General features: G+C 39.2%; 1 long non-coding RNA gene across 8 annotated transcripts in view; it reads right to left on the bottom strand.

Annotated features, from left to right (window-relative positions):
* Window positions 1-220: 220 nt before the first annotated feature.
* The window catches only part of LOC143443328 (uncharacterized), a 406,912-nt gene continuing 385,168 nt past the window's right edge, over window positions 221-21,964 (bottom strand). For 6 of the 8 annotated variants that reach the window (XR_013112207.1, XR_013112203.1, XR_013112206.1 and 3 more), the window contains 2 exons: window positions 14,485-14,555; window positions 221-3,232 (listed from right to left, as the gene is read on the bottom strand). This is a non-coding gene — a long non-coding RNA (uncharacterized LOC143443328). The other 2 variants (XR_013112205.1, XR_013112208.1) reach the window with 2 other exon arrangements.

Below are 21,964 nucleotides of genomic sequence, written 5' to 3'. Positions count from 1 at the left end.
AGGCTATACCATGTAATCATAATCAGTAGAGAAAAAAAAGAGTTAGTGGACAAACAATTTGGAAAACTGCTCAATCAATTGGGCTTCTTATCATGAGAAGTGGTCTCCCAGTGTACTAACAAATACCAGGAAAATGCATATTCTCTTTCTCTGTCTCTCTCTCTCTCTCTCCTCTCTCTCTCTCTCTCTCTCTCTCTCTCTCTCTCTCTCTCTCCTCTCTCTCTCTCTCTCTCTCCTCTCTCTCTCTCTCTCTCTCTCTCTCTCTCTCTCTCTCTCTCTCTCTCTCCTCTCTCTCTCTCTCTCTCTCCTCTCTCTCTCTCTCTCTCTCTCTCTCTCTCTCTCTCTCTCTCTGTGTGTGTGTGCCTATATAATGTATATACATGTGTGTGTGTAGGCTAAAGGTCAACATCAAGTGTCTTCCTTGAGTGTTTTCCATCCTATTTTTTGAGATAGGATCTCTTATTGCATCTTGAGTTTATGGACTCTTCAAGCCTGACCCACCAATGTGTTCCAAGGATCTGTATGTGTCCACCCAATTCAACACTGAGATTAAAGACTCACACTTTGGAACCTTACTTTTAGGTAGATATCTATAATATGAACTCAGATATTAGTGATTGAGAGACAGTACCTCAGCAATAGAACCCTCTTCTAAGTACCCCAAGAAATCATTTACAATGGTATACATGCTATAGTCATTTTTCTAACACAACAAATCAGTGGATGTAATTTATTTAAACATTTTTTAAAAAGTGATGTTTGTGTCCAATGATAGCCAATATAAAATACACAATAAAAAGAATTTCCATTGCAAGAACACAAAAATATGGGCTTATTTATTCTATACCCTTTTGTTCTTAACAATTAGTGGATATGGGCTAGAACTGTGATTGTCAACCTTCCCAAAGATACAACCCTTTAATATAGTTCCTCATGTTGTGGTGACCCCCCCCAACCATAAACTAACTTCATTACTACTTCATAACTGTAATTTTGCTGTGGTTATGAATCACAATATAAATATCTGATATGCAGGATATCAGATGGGTGACCCCCAAAGACAGTGTAACCCAAAGCAAGAGAACCACTGGGCTATAAAAACTCTGAGTATCAAACCCCAGTCATACACATATAAAAAAAACTGTAGAACAATTTAAGATGCAAAGCCACAGTAATCTAGTCATTGTTTAGTCTGTTTTTTAAAAATAAATATTGTATAAAAGACCAATCGATTCTCAACACCCTAAAGATAGTAAATTGTATGACAGATCAAAATTTCGTATGGTCCAATGTAGCATGAAAGGGAAAAATATTCCTAAACAAGATAGAGAAACTCTCTGATATGCACCACTCAGAGCACACATACTGAGTTATCTATAATGCTGGCTAATTACAGAACACACCAGCAATAGAAAACGCTATTTAAGACAATCTAGCAGATCTCTTGCCACTACCCTGCCTGGTATCTTAACTCAATTAGACTTAATAATGTGAATAAAAACTTACATTGAAAGGTAACATGTAGATATGCAAACATACAAAAAGGGAAATCTCTTAACATAATATTACAGACAATTTCCTAATTATAACAACATCCATCTATCTAAGATCTTAATTCCAGGCATGTATTGATTGCTAATTTTCCATAGCTGGATCTGATAAAGTGGCAAAGGCACACTTCCCAGCTCTTCAAGGGTTCCAAGTCAAAACTACAAGCCACCCCTACAATGTTATAGCTGAATAGGTAGCCAGAGATGAGATAGTCTCTATTGTCTTGCTGTGTACTGATACCCATTGCAAAAGGTTTGCATTTGTCTTACAGAGCACACTCACTTTATAATCTTATACCCTGATTCCCCCACCCCCATTTTGTTGGCTATCTGGACAAATATACCGTAACAAGCAAGAGTGGGTCATTTCTAACTTAACAGTGATACAAATCCTTTGGAAGTGATAAGCTACTGACATCGACATAGAGCAATGACCTTGAATTTATACAGCACTGTTTGATTTTTGTTATTCTCTACATTTTCTGTAGCATTTGCAGTGATTATAATACATTTCCTATTGGTCATTGTCTTTGTTTTGTCTAAGTGAGCACATATACTACCACCTGGTCAGGTTGTCAGGACATTCATACTATCCCATCTAGGGCTCAGGGAACACAGTAGAAGTGGGAATGGAAGACAGAGTAAAGGGCTCCATACATCAGGGTGTGATCTCACAGTAGCTGTGGGTACCTGCACTGGGCCTGCAAAAAAAAGGTGGGGGGCTTTCTTTTCATCAATTATGGACTAGGGAGGGGGCTCAAGGGGCTGAACTCCTAGCTATGGTGGATTTGGGGGAAGGGAAAGTCATTCTCTATTTTGAGCCAACCAGTTCCAGTAGATAATTCTAAAACCATGGTAACACAGATGGCCCTGGTTAAAATCAATGGTTCATAAAACAAAAAGACCTGAGTGTGTGAATAGGCCCACAGGGAGGATCGAGGGTGTCAGAGCTGGAAGGGAGATAAGAGAGTGTGGGGGAGGGCGAGAATAACCCCAATATGCTATATACACGTCTGGATTTCTCAAAGAGTAAATTTGATCAATGAGTTTTTAACTGAGGAAATTGGAAGAATCAATTGCATACTAAATGAGAAGAGTATAGTTTTCTTTTAAATACATCCTAATAATATAAATAATATTTTATATATTATACAATTTATCAGAATAATTAATATACAATTACATACCAGTGGATCAGCATTCAAAGTCAAGAAATAATACACAATTCAATGAACAATTTTCCACATACACTTTAATACAATCTAGTACATTGGTTCTCAACTTTCCCTTCTAATGTTACCACCCTTTAATACCGTTCCTCATGTTGGTGACCCCCCAACCATAAAATTAACTCATTGATACTTCATAACTGGATTTTGCCACTGTTATAAAATATAATGTAAGTATCTGGTATGCAAGATATCTTAAATACATCCTAATAAACCTCTAAAGCAATGTATCTTTAAGTTCTGAAAACAATGTCCAAGAAGAGCTAGCAAGTATAGCCAAACCGTTATAAACAGGGGACACATGTGGTTTCCAGAGGCATGCAAAAGGAGGTCGATGTAATGGCACTGGTGGCAATTCCTGAGCATGGGAGGAAGCTGTGAGCTCTGGGTTGTTCTTTCTTCATTTTCTCCTCAGCTACCTGCTGCAGCTAGGACAGGGCTTCCATGTTTTACCTGAAATACAAACATAATGGTTTTGATGTTACTCTTCTGTAAGGAGAGAAGAGAGGGTAGAGTGAGAAGTATGTACCATAAAATGTTACAAATACATAAATTATAAATGAGAACCCGATACATATGTAAGTTATAAACAAACAGGAAGCCAGACTAGTGTGGTTGATTTGAAACGTCCTCATTATAACACAGATGTGCAAGAAGTATTTTTTTATTGTTTTTTCCCATCACATAATTGACTTCACGTTGCTCAAAGCTCTTCATTCTCACGTGGTGGTAAACATATAAAAGGGAGTAAAAACTGTGCTTGTGTCTTCTAACTCAGGTGCAATAGAGAGTAGTAAATGTGAAGTCAATAGCAGGGGGTGCTTTTGGTTTCCAGGCCATTCTCTCCCTGCTCCTGCCTCCTGATGTGCTCCTGGCACCATCTCAAGAGGAAGTGTATGCAGCACTGTGATGAAGAGAGAAGCATCTGTTCCCATCACTGCCCATCCTGGGTGGGCAGCTGCAGTTGGAAAAAGACAGTTCATCCTGCCTTTGACAGTGGCCTGTGACTTCACTACACATGTGTAGACGGTGGCTGCAATGGTCCTCTGAGCAAAGGAACAGGAAAACTGCCTCTGCTCATCCCTTTCAGCTGACTACACTCCCCACCTCAGCTTTTAGGGAACAATAAGAAAGCTTCAGTTTGAGAGTGGCATCCTGTAGACTCTGCCTCAGATTCCTGATGCTTTGGCTATGGAGATCCTACATAGAGTATGTGCAGGCCGTCCATATATACTCATTTGATCATCTCAGTCTAACAGCACATCTGGGCTGACTCTGAGACATGAGCCAAGGGTGGAGGAGTGAAGGGAGTGGGTTTTCTTTCCTCCTTTCATTTTTTAAATTGAAAATAGGTTCTTTTCTCATACAACATATTCCAACCACCACTTCTACTCCTCCCATCTCCCACCCACCTCCCCTCTCCCCCAGACTGATTCCCTCTCCACTTTTCCTTCAGAGAGGAGCAGGCTTCGAGACAACAACCGATCCTAGAGAGGACTGCATGAGACAACCCAACAGGAGACAAAGAGTCTCAAAAGTAGGCAAAAGAGTCAGAGACATACCCTCTCCCACAAAACCACCAACGTAACAGCCATATCATATTCAGAGAGAGGGCTTTTCTTAATAGTCCCGTTTTGGCCTCTGTAGCCTGTACCAGATGCTTTAGAGAACCATTAAAAGTATTTCTGTAACATTCCATAGTAGAAAGAAGGGACGGTCTCCCCGGGTTGGGTCTTCTTGCTCAACCTTCACCCTAGCTTGTATCTGGAGTGCTCTGCAAAGGGCCACAATTTACAGGCTGCTTCTCTAGTTTATCTGTTTGTTTTGCATCTTTATGTGTATGGGTGTTTTGCCTGCATATATATCTGTGCAGCACATGCACTCTTGGAGCCTCTGAAGGCTAGAAGAAGGTTTCATATCCCATGGAACTTAGAGATGGCTATGAGTTGCCATGTGAGTGCTTTGAACCACTAAGCTACCTCTCCAGCCTCTAAATATCCCTGCCTTTGGAGAGAGTTTATTTAAGTCTGTATGTGCACACATGCATGCAGGCATGCATGTGTTTGTGTGTATGTGCACATGCTTGTAGTGAGTACTATCCACAGAGTCCAGATGAAGATGGTGGGTACTGGAATCCTAAATTGAATCCTTTTAGAAGAACTTCTCAGCCACGAGCAAGAATGCATTCCTTCTAGAATGTAGATTGTACCTATCCTATTCTTCAAGCCACGAAGGCTGGCTCGTCCAGCCCAAGGGTGCAGCTAGACACACAGCAAAAGTTGTAGAAAAAATTAAAAACATTAAGAAATACTTTAAATCTAACTATACATTAACTAGACATTATTATAGGACTATGGAAGGTATCAAGAGCTTTTAGAATAAAGGAGGAAATATTACTCTAAATCAATGTTTCTCAACCTTCCTAATGCTTCAATCCTTTAATACAATTCCTCGTGTTGTGGGGTGATCCCCAACCAAAAAAATTACTTTCATTGCTACTTTATAACTATAATTTTGCTGCTGTTACGAATAATAATGTAAATATTTTGAGACAGATACTTGCTAAAGGAGTCATGAACTATACATCAAGAACCACTGCTCTGGAGACTAACAATTATATAGCATAGATTAACTAATTTGGAACATGAAAAAGTAGAGGCTCACGGTAGATAAATTATTTTCACAGTTAAAAACAACTTCTCAGAAGTAACAACAAAATTAAATATCAACAATTTGCATTGTTCCTTCAGAGTTCTTCTCACTGGCAATATACAAGTTCCCTGACAATGTCTGTGAATTCCTGTTCTTACTGTGAATTACCTGAGCGTACTCAAACACACATCCACACATGGAGATGAAGCTCCCATCACAGTATACTTTCTCATTCAGTGCTCTCATTTTTCAACTAACATTTATACTTCAAATATTCTGTTACAACAAGCCATGCCAGCCCACCCTGTTCAATATTTAATAAAACAATTGGGGTGGGGGGGAGAAACCATGTGTTCCTTGCATCAGAATTAATTTATAGCATTAATAATCCACTAAAATGAAATAGCCAAAAATGAATTGCAAAGGCCATGTGGTATGCGTGCTCTAAAGGCCATTGAAAAAATACACACATACACACACACACTCTCTCTCTCTCTCTCTCTCTCTCTCTCTCTCACACACACACACACACACACACACACCTTCATTTATTATCTTCACCCTATTAGGTGAAAGGTGGGGTATCTATTGAAATGATATTTCTCTTTTTTATTCAACACACATTCTCTCATAAACACACAGCATTAAAAAATAAAATTGATAAACTTCATTAAAATATTTTTCTCAAATACAAGACTCTAGCTAAAGAGTAACTACAGTACTTAAAATACCAAATGTTGTAAAGGAGAAATTAACATTAATATTTCAAGTCTATCCCTACAAATTCCAAAACTAAATACCTTTCCTGAAACATGAAGTTCTTTAATTTAGAAGTCGAACTTCATAGGCTGCTGAATCACTTAAACTATTAATTCTAATTAAAAAGAAAAATACAATTATTCCCCCAATACCAACATAGTTTAGAAATATTTTAGTAAAGGAAATAAAAACCCACAGACATTTTTCCTCTTGGGGAGCATAGGCATTTATATAACCCACCATGGAATTATATATATGCTAATTACATGCTAATGTAAACATGAAAAAAATGTTATATGGAAATTACAAGCTGAACCAAAAACATGCAAATGCTAAAAAAATAAAAAGTCTACTTGAAAACAATGTCTGCCATCTTGCTTATTCATGTGTAAACATCCAATATGCTCAAGATTTTGACGTCTCTATTCATCTTGGGGTTTGGATCAACTATAAATATATGACCCTTAACTGTGTGATTGATTTGTCAAAAATTCTAGAACCCTTTGCATATAAGTCTATCTTGATACAAATACAGACATGTCCATGGTTCTCCATTTTGAGTAATAACTTTCCCGGGACATTCAGAAGCCCTTAACAAAGACTATGTGTGTGTTATCCAACTCATTGTTTTAGCTGTTCACACTCAAAACTGTTTTCCACAGTAGAAATCACATCTTTAATCTTCCTTTGTTTGCAGCCATGTTCTCCAGTGTGCTTTAAGGAGGCATTCTATAAAAATCTGTGAGGCTGGGGAGATGGCTCAGGTAGTAAAATACCTTCTGTACAAGCATGAGAACCTGCATTCAGATCCCCAACACGTACATAAAACTCAGCTACAGCAGCATGTGCCTGTAACTCCAGGACTGAGGAAAAGAAGGAATGGAGACAAAGGCAGATCTTCTGGCCAGTCAGCCTTACTGAGGTGATAAACTTTAAGTTCAGCGAGACCTCATCTTGAAAACACAAAGTGGAGAACAAAGAAAGAAAAGTTCAGGTGAACTCTGGCCTTCACATGTGCACACACAAATACATATGCACATTTACATACCCTCACTCACACTCCTTCTGTGCCCAAAAGGGGTCAAAGGGAGGATCGATTTTTTCATTCCTATCCTGACACCTACAAAAAAACTTCTCTAGCCAAAATATCAGAGGAGAGACATGCAGTGTGTTCAACGATACAAGTTTCAAGCTTTTCCTCCACAACTCTGTGCCCTCTGGGAATGAATAGGCTTCTGCATCTGGCAAACACATGGCAAAAATGACGCCAAGTATGGCCAGCGAACATGGCCAAGTTCTTTCATTGACCCAGTATGACTGCCAACCCACAGTTCCAAATGACAATTCAAATTTCCAAATGAAACCATCACTTTTCGAGTAGGTATTAGTGTTTGACATACAGATATAAACAAATGTGAATAATTCGCTTAGAGTTAAAACCTACACAAGTTAAAAAAAAAATAACCCATGGCTGCAGAAATGGCTTAGCAAGAAAAGATGCTTACCTAATGATCTTACCTAAAGGTGCTTACCTATGATCTACAGCTGCCCTCAGGATGTACATGGTGGAAGAAGAGAACCAACTCCTGCAAAATATCCCCTGGCCTTGCCACATACACCATGGCATGCATATGTACAAACCACAAATGCAACCTAAAAACATAAAGGACATCTACTATAGATTTATCATTAATGATAGTAGAAATCTAACATAAGAGAGATTGTATGGAAGTGGGCCTGTGGAGACAATCTCACACACACTCCAGGATGCTGAGATTTAAGGAAAGACAGGATGCTTCAATGGCTTTCAGCAGAGAAAGACTGGAGAGATGGTGAGAGGTTAGAAGTGCTTGATGCGTAGCCCAGGCTGGCCTCGAACTCGTGATCCTCCTGCCTCTGCCTCCTTCAGCAAATCCTACCGGCGTGCGCCACCACAACCGGTGCCTCTGTATCTTATAAGACATGCATTTTTTCCTGAACTCTTTTTTTTAAATAAAAGTTTTCTTCAATTTCAAAAAAAAAAAAAGAAAGAAAGAAAGAAAGAAAGAAAGAAAGAAAGAAAGAAAGAAAGAAAGAAGTGCTTGATGCTTATCCAAAGGACTCAAGTTCAAAGTTCCAACATCAGGGAAGTCACACCTAGCCATAACTTCAGTTCTAGGAGATCTGACTGTGTCTTCTGGACACCAAACATGGTAAGATGTTGATTGTAACTTAGATAAATGCATGCATTATTAAATATATTCTCTCGACACACTTGCTGTCTGGAAGCATCTACTAACTGAGACAATGTTGATACAGACTCAGATATTTACATGCCCCTCACTTTCCGTCAGACCATGTAATAGATCTGGAGACGTCAGGGGGAAGCTAGAAACAATCACTGGCTAGAGTTTCAACCTAGTTCTTCAGACTCTCTTTTAAAGACATTTTCGGTTCTGTCAAGTTAAGATGGGCTGATTGAGCTGTGTCTGCTACAGGTTTTACATTAGAGTGACAGTTGCTTCTTGTAGCATCACCAAACAGCTATCTTCTGACACATGTGTATCAACACACATCCACAAACAGGAAGCAACTTTTTCCTAGCTGGCACAGTCACAAGAAAAAAATCTATTCTCAGAATGTGAGATTAATAATGCGTTTGTAAATATAGTATGTTTTAACCCACATACTAGAAAGGAGTACGTTGTATATCTGTTAAAGTACCATGAGCAACTAATAAGACACAAATATTGTACTTTCAGAAAACTTCCATAATGCACATCGGAGATACGCTGACAAGCTTCCTTAGGCCATTTTCTTTATTTGTTTTGCTTTTTAATAATAAAGAACATTTCTCATCCTACTAGACTCTTCATCATGTCTTATAAATAAACTACCTTATCCTTATAACACACCCCTGAAGCTCAGATGATTGTAGAATGCTTGATGCACACATATGAGGCTTTATGTTCAGCTTGCCAGCTTCTGTGTTAAAAGCCAGGCACCAGAGACCTGGAGCAATGCTCAATGGTTAAAGCATGTATTGCTCTGGCAGAGGACCTACATATAGTTAGGCAGGTCGTAGTGCCTGTAATTCCAACTCCTGAGAATCCAGCACCTCTAGCCTCCACAGTCATCTACATCCCCATGTACATACTTCACCATACATACACACACAAATAACTAAAAACAAAACAACTAGATCATGTCTTTTTAAAAAAGAAAGGAAAAGGTGAGACATAAAGTATAACACCTATCTGTTTTTCCAGTATTTAAGAAGCACCGTTGGGCAGATAGTTGGGGATCACTGGGTAGTCAGCAAGGCTGAAGGAGTGAACTCCAGATACAGTCAGAGATGCTACCTCAAAAAGAAGGCAGAGAGTGATCAAGGAAGATACAAGGCATCAACCTTTGACTCAAGACAGACATATACACACATAAGTATGCATGCACTTGAACAAGCACACACATACATCCACACATATATATTGCATGCACACATATATCCTTTCTCAACTTTATAACATTCCTACAGATGCAGAAATTCTCTTTGAACTCTAACACTTATGAGAAAGTGAAGATGTTTTTTGTGTGTGAAGATTTTTTTTACTAATACATCTTCTTTAGTCTACACTCATTTCTGCATCCCTGTATCCAATGAATTCAGTATTCAATCTTCACAATTCTAGTGGATTTGCTTACTACTAAAGTCACAGATAATTTTCTAAATCCAGTTGTTCCAACAACTCTGTTAAATGTGATCTTAATTGTGTGACCCTTTTTTCTATAACCACATACTCCAGTATGCATTTCCATCAATATCAGAAGAGACCACTCTTCTGCTTTGCATCAGTCTGCTCAACACGCTCACTCTTCTGGCCCTGTTGTACTACAAGATGTTAGGAAGATTCTACCAACAGACTATCTGGGTGCAAAACTCCGGTTTTCCAGTCACTGGCTGTGAGACTTAGGGCCAGTGCTTTCACACCTCTGTTCTTAGTCTCCAGTCTGAAAACTGGGAATCACACTAGTGATGGACATTGGTTCCTCAGTAATGGAATTAAAGACAGAACTCTCTGCTATGTTGATTAATTGGGCACATGATGAGGTTGAGGTCTTAAAAATGGGACCCTGTCATGGATTCTGCTCTAACTCCACCTATACATCTTGGCCCAAGATTTAGTCCCATCCCTTTTCTATGATAGAGGAATTCTTTATAGTTTGTTCCAGATGTAGAAGTTTACACCACTAGCCTGAAAAAAAAAAGTTTCTTGTTCCTCCTGGTGTGGTTAAAGCTTCTACCCATAGAGCAAAGAACACTGCCAAGGCAGGACAGCACGTCTTTTCCTCCACAGCTCTTCCTTTCTCTCATACACACACAGGAAAGGGATGCTTTTTTGACACAGATCTTGCCATGTAGCCCAGGCTGGACTTAAAGTAAAAATTTCCCTTCCAGAGCCTGTCCAGTGATATAATTACTGGCACACAATACCACATTTGTCTTTATTCTTTTTAAAAAGATATTTAAGTTGGGAGACAAGGCAATAGATTTTGTTATGGAATATGTTTCTGTCATCCTATTTGGCATCTCTAATGCCTTCCTCCTTGCTCTGTGTAGTGCCCTCAACCTTTCTGCTTTTATGGCAGGCACATTCCGTTACCCTTACTGGTCCCTGAAGTAGAAATTAAGGGTTCTTTGGAAAGTCAGTTGGATAGTGTTTTCCTGGGGCAAACATGTAAAGAAAAGTTTCGTGAAAGTGGACACAGGCGTGGAAGGCTAAGGCAGACTCCTGAAGGAACATTTCGCTGAAGCAGACACAGGAGAGAGGATGTTCTGCTAAAGCAACCTCATGAAAGGACACATGGTAAAGGATTCTTTGCTAATGACACACATGTATTGGTCAATGATTACATTGTGTAGTTGAGCTGCATTTGTCAGGACTCCATAGAGAGAAATGCACTAAAGTCTTCTGGAAGTGTGCTGCAGTTTGTTGCCGCTTTCAAGGACTCCAGGTGATTGTCAGAGTGATGTCAGCTGAGGCAAGACTTGTGCTGTGGCAAGACATGTGGAGGACATATGATGTTTGGAGAGAGATAAAGAGAACTTGATGGACAGTGGCAGGCTGAGGTTTTATAGAGCCAGCTAGTAGTGCAATGCTTGTGGGTTTCACATCTTCACTGTTCTACATTTTGCTGAGAGAGGCACAGCTGAGAACTTTTCCTGGTGTTCCTGTTGGTCATTCCTGCTGACTGAAGCCAAGGCTGAGGCCTGGCTGTCTCTGCTAGGTCCTGTCACTGCTATTTCTAACCCAATTCTACCGAACTGAACTGCTGGTGTATCTGTGAAGTGTTTGTAAGTGGATTGAGCTGCCTGCTAACCTGTGAACTGAACTGTCTATTTCTAGACAACACAGATGGTAGTGGCTCCAAAAAAGTTTCCTAAACAGGTCCACACCCCTCCGTATCCTTTCTTCCCCGAAGGTTAAAGCACTTAAGAACCATCATTAAAAAATTGGTGTTTGAAAAATGTTACAGGTCCCCTCTCTAGTTAAGATTTCGCCTTCTCAACACACACACACACACACACACACAATTGTGTGTCAGAGTCTAGTTTATTTTACTTGACACAACCATCTCTCATTACATTCATCTCTGCAGAAGTCATTTTTTTCATGTGTGAAAAATTCCATTGTGTATATATACCACAGCTTTTGTTTCTATCCCATTAGTCTATTGATTAACATCCACACTGATTTGATTTCACGGCTATTGCAAACAGGACCATAATAAACCCTGGAGTGCAGGTGTCTCTTCTGAATGCACATCCTGCCTGGGTTAAGTGAAGCCAACATGCTTTTGTTTGCAACATGGGGTTTCCTCTGACTTCCTCTTGTCCAGCCAGGCGTAGGCTTTATCAGTTTGGCAACATCCTGGTGCAAGTCTCCATAGCAGAGTGCTCGGACATGTGGTACTGCTAGGTCAGGGCAGGACCACCTGAAAGCAGCAGCTCTTGCCCACATTAACTACCTGTGATGTAGGCTTCTGGATCCTTTATTTTAAAACCTCTCTTATAGGCTCAAGAAGTCATATGCCCCCAAGTTTACTACAATTTCATTTTTGAAAAGATTAAAAAAACAAAACATGTTATATATGTATGAGTCTTGTCTGTTTGCACCTGTGTGCATCTCATGTAATCACTGAGCTAGTCCAGAAGAAGGCATTGGATCCCCTGAAACTGCAGTCATATGCTGCCCTTTGAGGTCTGGGAATCCAACCCAGATCTTCTGCAAGAGCAGACAGTGCTCTAAACCAATAGGCCATCTGGTCTCCAAGCATGTGAGAGAGTGCACGTGCACACGCACACGCACACACACAGAACAGGGGGGGGGGGAGAGAGAGATAGAGAGAGAGAGAAGCACTATTACAGCCACCACCACCACCAACCACCAAAAAATGAAATAATTAATTAATAAATAATGATTATTTTAAGAACGTAAATTTCTTGAAGCCATGCAGGTTCGCAGTTTGCATTTGTGAGTCCAGTAGTAGCTACTAGGAATATAAGGCAGTGGTTGAAACCCCTGTGTGCTGAGCTTTGATTCATCTCCTCCATGACTTGGATTTCTTCACCACTTCCCTAATGAGGAATTTTAAAAGCCCGAAGGGCTAAAGCATGAGATTAAGTGCTTTGTAATCCATAAGCAGACTATAATCCTGAGGATGATTAAACTCGAAACATTAGCTGTTTATGGAGAATGTTCAATGTAAGATCATTTATATTTTCTGTGGAAGAGGCCATAGCTTCTAATCTTTCTTTGAAGAGCAGCCTCCATAAGAGGCTGAAGAACAAGACCGAGCAAAGAAGACAATGTGTGGCAAAGCAGAGCTTCTCTCTTACTGTAAGGTCATGGGTGCTGCAACCAACCTTAAGTTCACCATATCCCTTTACCCCATGGCTAAGGGGAGTTAGCTAACTAGGACTGGAGTGCTTCATCAATCACAGGGAGACAGCATCAAGTGCCTATTATTCAAGCCATCAAACAATATACCTCACTAAATCCTGGGCACATCTCAAGTTGAAATTATGTTAGCAGGAACCATGTTGATAGCTATTAGGGGTGGGGCACAGCACTTTAGGCTCTTGTGCACATACCATTAACAGGTTCCTGTCCCTTTCTAAGATGCCTTTAAAAGAAAGAATAAATAAGTTGGTTTCGAGAAAGCCACAGATATAGTATCAAGACTGAGAATAGGGGGAGCTTTGGCTACCTTTCAAATTTCTAAGGCAGTAAACAAATGAAGAGTTAAAACTAAAATGAGACAAAGGTACACACATTATCTCATTTGTGAATACAAGCACAATTAAATATGTAAATCTTTTCACTTATGGAAGAAAACTGAAACAGAGATTTAAAAATATAGCAATATTTAATATATATAATATATATTATATTTAATATAAATATAAGTGTGGGATGAGTGGGAATCCATTAGGTGGTTTAGGAGTTACTCAGAGTCTAGGTAAACTATCATCTAAGACTTATTTATAGTCTAGAATGTAGTAATATTTATCATATATATTTATATAATATATAACATATTTATTATATATGACCTTATGATATATATACATATATATATCATATATATGTATATATATCATAAGGTCATATATAATATGACCTTATGATATATATGACCTTATGATATATACCTCATGATATAATATGACCTTATGATATATACCTCATGTATATATATCATATATAACCTTTAAATTCTATATAGAGAAAATCTACAATATTATTTATATATATATATATATATATATATATATATATATATATATATATATAAAACCTATGCAATGAAATACAAATACAATGCATTGGATACAATGACCCAGTGCTACTCATATCACTTGGTGCACTGTAATTAGTTACATATTTTAAAAAGCAACCTGACACCCCTAGAACTAAGAGAATCTACATGTTGAAACAGTATAAATTCGATTAAATACCAGAGCTCAGTACTTCAGGTGAATTCAATGGCATGGTAAGTCAGTGATGACTGGCATCACAATGATTTGACCATTTTGGGATATTCCTTTAAACATTTGTAGTTACACACTGTTTACATAAACTGTTCTTAGTTCTTAGTCAAAAGTGAGATGAAGCACCACCGAGTATCAAATATAAACATACCAAAACTCAGAGTGAAAGAAAATGAACAAGCCAAAATAACAAAATAACAAAATCCCAGCTTCAATCCTGACCCCTGATTGCCTTTTATTCACGGTCACTGGCAACGCTTACCCTCCATTACAGAGATTCTCCAGACGCATCTGTTTACTCCAATCTGGATTCTATCTGCAATGAAGTGTCACCTGCCAAGCAGAAAATTGAAGTGCACATAAAAAATAAATAAATTTTAAAAGCTGTGCAGCAAAAGCAAAATATTTTTGACAGACACTTTTTCCCATTCAAGAAATACTAATTATCCCAGGAACTACCCTTTAATGCTGTGGTCACATAGCAGTTGCATTTGTTATAGCCAGGACATCATCGATTGTCCATTTAATTGTGCAATGCATCTCAGAATTCCAGAATATGAAAATGTTCAAAAGCTTAAACAAGAACATACATCCTACCACTGTCTGGCGGCACATCTATTTTGCTTTCCCACATGATTCTATGTACAAAACTCTGGGGAAAGTGAGTTACACTGGAGGAAAAGGAAAGTACCCATATGACTGTGGTATTTCCCTAATTATGCAGCTATGATGTTGGCGAACAGCTGACTCTGGGCTCCTGAAGATCCAGCACACAATGAAGTAGCAAGGACAGTTCCCACCAAGTTCTTTTTATAGACTCACTAGGTGCCTCTACATAAATGGATAGCCATCACCATTAACTACTCACAATGGTCAATAACTGGCCCAGCTCCGCATTAATTCAGGCTGCAGCTTAAATGCCAAATGCAGCGATGAAGCCCACAAGCTGAGAGGACAAACTGACAGTCCCTGACAGCTCATGCCTGGGCCAAGCTCTGAACCACAAAACAGGGCAAAACTCCCATCTGCTGTCCATCTGCCATCCTGCCCCTATCAAGAAAGGTTATACCACAAGCTGCAGACAGATGGGCTTTGCAAAGATCTATTAGGGGCAAAAAGACAGTCTGAGATGATTAGAATAATGACCTTTGGTTCAACAGAGAAATCCCAGGAGTAATGAAAATTATACACAAATCCAAGGCCTTTTAATTGTGTAAAACAGTTATCGCCTCTTTTGCCACACATGAAAGTAAACCATTTGTCTTCCAGGCTCTGAGCACGTACTGTCTACTCAAAGACGATGATGTAAGATTGAGTGTGTGAGCATGTGGATATTATCCTCACTCAAAGTTGTTTTTCTCAATGACACATCAGTGAATTTGAACAATGTTATTAAATGAATAAAACAGAAATCTTTTGTAAGTTTCTGATGGTGTGCGTTTTCATTGTGATTTTATTCTATATAAACAGGACATTGGGATAAGTCAGTTCATGTATTAAACAAAACCCTTATGACATAAAGGGAACTGCAAACTTTTCAGCTAAAGCAAAGCATGTGTTTTGTTTCCATAGCAAAGGAAAAACAAACAACAACAACGTTTCACTAGGCACATCCATACCCAAGACAAAATGCAGATACTTGGTGTATTCAACATACAATCTATACTACTGGACCGGGCAAAATGCTGGATGTTGGAGAGAGAAAGAGGAAGACACAGATGGGCTTTGTCTTTATGGTGATTCAGTTCATGGGAACATTTATGTGGTCAGGAGAAGAAAGGACCTGGAAGCCTGCGACTGGCCCTGCAGTTAAAATGATTGCCTCAAATAGTTCATAAAACGCACAGAGTTTACATTTGAGGTGTGTTTTCATTTTCTTATAGTTAATACATTTAAAGTTTTTAATTTTTCTTTACAGTTTATGTGAGACAAACAAGTATGGCTTTTCTGCATTTAGAAGAACAACAAATCCTATTGATTCAACTGAGTGGTCCATCACTCCCCGGTGATGGGAGGAAAAAGATCTCCAGCACATAGAGATATATCTAGCAAAAGATGCTACAGCAAGAGCATCCGAGTGAGTCCATGCATATGAACTTTGAGAGCAGGCTACTTGACTTGCCAATCAGAGCAAGTTAGCTCTAGAAGATGAAGGTCACTGAACAGAAAAGAAAGGAAAGGAGTCCTTTTGAGGACAATGGAAATTGTTTTACATCTTGAATTGGGCTACAGCTGTGAGAAAAATGCATACATACGAGGAAACCACTAAATTGTAAGATTTGTACATTTTTCCAGATGCAAAGTTTTTATGTTGATTCCAAAATAATAACACATTGAGTGTGCTATGATAGAACTGATCAGTTTTTTTTTTCTTTTTAAACTCGTAACTGTGTAACAAAATTATCTAACAAAACGGGGCAACATTTTACAAGTGATTTCACAAAATTGCTATTTTTGTACCCATAATTTCAAGGGTCAAACAAGAATAATCAGAGTTTGGAAAGTACCCATGAGGCAATTCTTTCATCAGAGCTATAATGTGCTCCTTATCTAAGCCATATTGAAACAACTTAATCAAGTTCGGGGTCAGAGGGCATCTGAAGTCTATGGGAACTCTCAATCTCAGTCTTTATCTCACAGCATACATCCTTCATTTCTTAAAGAACAATTTAACTTCATTGTTACGTCGAATGACCATGCCACCCCCGCTCTTCACTTCCTTGAGAAGCAATGGGTCACTACCTCTCCCCAAATGCAGAAAGGCTAAGCTAACACCAGCCCCTGATTATTCTGAAGGAAGAGAAGAAGTACTACCCCACTTTCAAGACTCACATCCTTCAGAAATCGTTTCGAAGGACTTTGCTATCTTATCTTTATATAAATGCAATTGAACAAAGAAGTTTCCAGTGACCAAACACATTCTTCTTAGTAAACAGTAATTCTGTCACTATTTAAAAAGTTAGTTTTTTCTCCAAGCAAAACATATTTGAATCACCACAATCTCCAAGGACTAGCTAAATGTTACAGCAATATCAGTTTCCTCATTGTACAGCTTGATTCTGATGGCTTTTGGTATTTTATATAAAATCAGCTTCTATTTCTCTTATTAAGTGGAGGACCAGAATTGTAGACCAAGAGGAATGAGCAAGAGAGCTTAGGTAGCATTAGAAAAGCCCTGGGTTCAACACTGAGAACTGTAAAAACAAATAGTATTCAGAGGGAAGGAGGATACACCAGCATACCTGAAGCCTTTGAAATAGTGAGAAGTGTAATCAGAATATAACTCTGAAGGTAAAACATTTCCACAAATATTTTCTTTAACTCTGTGCATGTGATATGTGTGTAAAATGGAAATGATTTACAATAACTTTTCTTTTCTCTGTATAATCTGCTGATGTGAGGAAAACTCCCTCTGTCACAATGACCTGACTAACTTTGGAAAATGTACACCTTGACCTGTAGGTAATTTTCTTATAGCTGAGAATGACAACAGCTCAACTGTGGTAGAGGAAGCTTCCTGTGCTTCAGGTCTCACAAAGATCAGAACAGAAAGCCCTAAGGAAAGGGTTTTTGTGTGTTTTCATAGTACCAGAAGGTACTAGGCAGGCCACAGGAGGAGAGAGTGAACTATGGACCTACCCAGCAGTGAATTCCGAATGCTTGCCAGGCAAGCAGTACCAGTTGTTCAATGGTAGCGTGAAGGTTATAAGGGTAACTACTACTTACTGGATTTGAAGCCTCCTCCAGAGGAGGGAATTCATGCCTGGTGCTGCAAACCTAGCCACGTCTCTGGGCTCTACAGGAAAACATACTAGAGTTGTTTTGATAACTGGATATGTTGATAATCTATCCTCTAAATATGTTTACATCTATAGGTCAATGCTGTTCTCAATCTCCTCCCAAGGCTCTACGGACATCAAAAAACAGAGGATTGGAAATAATGTGAAGAGGTAGACAATGGAGAGAATGATGAAATGGTGTCCTCCAGACATGGCATGGCTATGGGACTCACAACCCTCACTTATGGTTCTTTATAAAACACAAGATAAAGCCAACAAGATCACACAACAGTCCTGCAAGGAACATCAACTGAACTTAGTGTATTGCATTAATTTAAAAAAGACAGGACTAAAGGGGAGGGAGGACCAGAGGAGTGGGAGAGGGGAGCTGTGGGTGGGTATAATCAAGATACAGTACTTATGTGAATGAAATTGTCAAAGAATAAATAAAAGACATTAAAGACAAAAATAAATTAATAAAAAGAGGAGTCTATATGTCTGTGAAAAAAACTATCAGAGGTATCACAGGAACAGGCAGATGACGGAAGAGTCAAACCTTGGGAAAGAGACACACGTAGCAATGTGTTTCCTGCTTCACTTTTTCTTTTTGCTTAAACAATCTTTATGATTTGTTCATTTCTATTATATGTGCATTGGTGTTTTACTGGCATGGTTATCTGTGTGAGGGTGTTGGATCCCCTGAAGCTGGAGTTATGAACAATTATGAGCTGCCATGTGGATGCTAAGAAGGGAACCCAGGTGCTCTGGAAGAACAGCTGGCGGTATTAACCACTGAGCCATCTCTCCAGTGTCCCCACATATTCACATTTTAGTTCACATTTTAGTTCACATTTTTTCTTTTACAAAGTGGTGAGGCACCTGGAGACGCCAAGAAACTACAAAGTAAACCTAGAGGAACCACCAAGAGGAGCTTGGAAGGAACCAATGAGCTGAGATTTGGGAAGAAGCTCAGAAAATTATGGGATGGTGCCATAATTCTGTGAACGAGTCTCATATGTATCAAATGGATTCCTCAACTAGGTGTATGGCAACCAGTCCCCAAAGTGTTGGGAGGTGAACAGAGATTCTAGCTCTGTGTGTGTGTGTGTGTGTGTGTGTGTGTATCCCAAATTTGCACACGTGCAATCCTGCCCATCCAGGATAGCAAGGTCAGAGAGCTATAAACTGACACTGAGCAGCCTAAAGTGAAATGACTTGACTGCAAAAAAAAAAAAAAAAAAGGGGAGGAGGGGGCGCATTCTCCAGAATAGTATGATAGGAATCTCTCTATAAGCTTTGTATAACACAACATTCACAGGACCAATAAAACATCTAAAATCACTTAATATACAAAGGTACAGGAAAATACCAATTTTCAAGAAAAAACCATAATATGACCTGATGGTTGAGCTGCCAAGGAATTCTAAAGAGCTATGTTCCATGAATAAACAAAAATAGTGTTCAGTGAAAATATACAAGCTTTCACTAGATATTAAGCTATAAGAAATTTCTGGAAATCAAAAATACAAGAGTTGAAATGCAAAACACAGTGGGTAAATCAAAAGCAATATGAAAACAGTGGAGAAAAATTACATATAGATTAGTAGGTATTGCCTGAGCCAAAGAAAAAATGGTCCAAGCAAAAGCAAAGAGACATTAGCAGACTCTCACAGACCTCAGAACAATCTCAAAGGGTCTTCAGGATTATGAGAAAAAGAGAACTTGAGAGACAAACAAATTTCTCAATAATGTCTAACACATTTCCAAATTTGGCTAAAAATGCATTTACAGGTTTAAGCACCCCAGCATTCTATAATGGTGGAAACTTGCCTCTAATTTTATCAGAAATCTGGAAGAAGAACATCTAAAAACAAAACAAAACAAATAGACACACACACACACACACACACAGGGGGAAAACTAGTAGAAAGGAGGATCTGACCCATTATACACAAAGCAGTACATCAAAATACTCAAGTGTTTGAATGGAGACTTAAGGGTATCAGGGATAATGCAGAAAAGTATCCACGCAGAATTTTGTCCCTACTGAAAATACCCTGCAGGACTACAGCTGAAATACATGTGCTTCCAGGTAAAGAAAAAGTAAGAGGATGCATTCCAGAGACCCAGTCTGTAAGATTGCTCTTGGGGGTTCCTCGTGCTGAAGAGCACAAGGTCAATGGGAATCACACATCTTCAGGAACAAAGGACAAGCAATGAAATGAGAAGGTGTTAATGAGATCACATTTATAACTATATATTTGCTATCTAGTGGGACTTCTGATGCATGTATTTGTAGTAGTTAGACACCACCCTTGAAGGTCTCTCTCAAATAGCACCACCCTCTGGGGACCAAGTGTTCAAGCACATGAGCCCATGCAGGCTACTTTACATGCATACTATAATAACCAAGGATCTAAGAGTCTATCATTAAAAAGTGAAAAGAATGAAAAAATTAAACTCAGCATGGAAGGAAGAGAGTATTAAAATGTAGTAACCAATGACAGATAAAGTTAGCTACAAAGATCAACTACACTATCAAAGTAAGCTGACATTGTGAAGGAGAGATGGTGCAAGCTATCACATAGGCAGCAAGAATGGGAAAACATTAATTTCTCTAATATAATACACTTTTAATATAAAGATTTATTATATTTTTAAATTGTACGTGTGTACATGCGCACTTGAGTACTTTCTTATTTCCATATTGCAGTCTCAACCTGTCACTGAGAGCTTGGAGGATTCTGACAGAGGGACTGGTCTTCATGATGGAAGGGGAAAGTATCTAGCTTCTCATAGGAGTCAGTGGAAGATGGTGTCAGCAGTGGCAGTGAGGGTAGCAATGCTGGCGGCAGCAGTCACAGCAGCAAGAGGGTAGATGCGATCACCAGCAAGGGGTGAAGGTGAGTAGACACAAAGCAATAGGTCTCCTCTTGGACCTCCAGGTATTTGGAGGAGGGTGCCTCCTACCCTGGGGAAGGGCTTTCCCAGCTTTGCTAATCTCTTCAAGAAAAACTCTGACAGCTGCATCAGAGGTGAGTCTCTTAGCGGATTCTAGATCCAGTCAAGCTGACAACCAACAAAAACCATCACACTCTCATGAGCCACAGCTCATTGCTAGACATGTACCCACACTCTCTCATAACTGCAAAGAAACGAACTCATCCTAGATGCCAATCAAGAGACAAATGGATAGTGAAGATGCACGTTTAAAAATGGAATTTTATACAACTGTAAAGGAAAGTTGAATTATGAAATTCGAAGACAGTGGATTGAACATGGACAACACACTAAATAAGAACCTGGGCTCTGAAAGGCAAGTACAGCACACCAGGTTTGAACTTGTACACAGATTGAAGAGAACTTTGTGGCAAGGCTTGACTTCATCTCTATAGAGATCTGTCATCTTAAACAAAGCTTTCCTCCCAGGAAACTGAAAAGGGGGCATTTGATCATCTTTTGGGCTTCAGCACTGATATTTGCTTCATATTAATCCTCACGCTAAAGAGGAAGGCAAGATCCAAGGATGGCAATTGACAGTTAGGGGAGCGGTACAAAGTCACATGACCAGTGAAGGCCTGACCATGATGGACTCGAGTGCCAGTCTATGAACATCCAAACCCCATTCTCACCCAACTACTCTGCTCGCTAAGCCAGGCCTGTGTTGGCTTACAAGACTCTGCACATCATTAACCAAACTCATGCATTTCCCCTTGAATGTGCAAGGTAAAACATATTTACACAGACACAGGCTTACATGGTCAAAATGTGGTTAGTTTTGCATGTAAAATTCCTGATGCATAGAGTGTGGAGACAGGCAGTCTGTAAAAGTACCTACTGTGCAAACATAAGTAGTTCAGTTTAGATCATCAGCATCTATGTAGAAAGTGGCAGGAACACACATCTGTAATTTCAGCACTGGGGAGGCAGACACAGTAGGGAAACTAAAACTTACTGGCTAAC

This window comes from Arvicanthis niloticus, chromosome 8, assembly GCF_011762505.2.
Source record: "Arvicanthis niloticus isolate mArvNil1 chromosome 8, mArvNil1.pat.X, whole genome shotgun sequence".
Lineage (NCBI taxonomy): Eukaryota > Metazoa > Chordata > Mammalia > Rodentia > Muridae > Arvicanthis > Arvicanthis niloticus.
Note: the sequence above shows the minus strand (reverse complement) of the source record. Positions and strands in the feature narration are given on the sequence as shown.